Here is a 1,442-nt window from a genome sequence, read left to right on the forward strand (position 1 = left end):
TTCCCGTAAGTACAGTTTCTTGACATATTGGCTTAAGGAAAACATCATATCTCATCCAAGAAAAAAGATAGAGATATGATTCTGGTATCATTTTGAAGCTTGGAATGTAATCTAGTGCATGAATCAAATAAAAATTTGATCTACATGTTCACAGTCCCATTAAAATTTTTTTCTTCAAGGTTGCATACTTTTTCGTCTAATATTTTACAAAATTTAAGATATTTATGCTAAATTACAACAAAATGTTATTCAAAGTTTATTCAGGCATTAGACAAACATTTTTCCTATAAAACAGTGAAGGAATTTTGAAAATAGCTTCATTAGGAAAGAGGGTATCATGTTTACCATTTTAATAAATTTTTTAAACAAAAAAAATATTATTATAAACAATTTCAAAGAAAAATTGTTTAAAAACAGTTAAATCTCTTAATAACAATGTATTCTTATAGCTAAAAATATTGAGAGCCCTAAATGTTGCCTAATTTAAATTTTCACCCCCTAATGTATACATTTACCTTAATGAAAATTCCAAAAGCATTATAATTTTTTTTAAATCTAATTGTTTCTTAAAGGTAACACTGCATATTGTGCAAGAAGCGTTAGTAATGCTCTATTCTAAATTGTTGCATTTGCAATATATTATATATAAAATTCAATATTCAAACATTAAGGGGACCCGGTAAGCCAAAAAATCTTGAATTTTTCATTTTTTCGTGTTTTATTGATCTATGAAGCTTTATCTTTCAGATGAGCCATGATTTAAGTTTGTATCTGATTCCTAAGTATGTTTTTTTTTTTTTTTTCGGTTTAAATGGACAGCGACATTTAAAGTGGGCGTGTCTCCTGTTCATCTGGCATACTACTATCTTAGTTTCAAATTTTGCGCCTTATATGCGAAATTTTTTTCATTGTAGAGAATTTATATGCATTGGCATACCTGGTTTATCGTCCTGTGCTTTTTTTCGTAGCAGCTTTGTTTCGCCTTATATGCGAAATTTTTTTCATTGTAGGGAATTTATATGTATTGGCATACCTGGTTTAGCGGCCTGTGCTTTGTTTCTTAGCAACTGGTTTGTTTACTTGGTTGTGATATACACGTGTTGTTAATTGTGTTACGATACAGTTGAGTTGCATTATAGATGTGCATTTTGTGATAATTTCTTACAATATGGGTTACAGAAGTAGTTTGAAAGTATTTAAGAAGAGAAGAATGTTGGTAAACGCAAGAACACATTCGGCATTATCAAAGCAGTGTGTACGTGTTAGAAAACGATTTTTTCACGAGAAATGGGAGGAAGAGTTTTATTGCTGTTTAGAAGGGGAGAACATGCGATGTATGTTATGCTCGAAAATCCTATTAGGCATTAATAAATTTAATATACAACGACATTACTCCTTACGTCATAAAGAACATGCTGAATTAGAAGGTAAGACAAATTAAA

Source organism: Periplaneta americana, chromosome 12 (genome assembly GCF_040183065.1).
Source record: "Periplaneta americana isolate PAMFEO1 chromosome 12, P.americana_PAMFEO1_priV1, whole genome shotgun sequence".
In the NCBI taxonomy this organism is placed as follows: Eukaryota; Metazoa; Arthropoda; class Insecta; order Blattodea; family Blattidae; genus Periplaneta; species Periplaneta americana.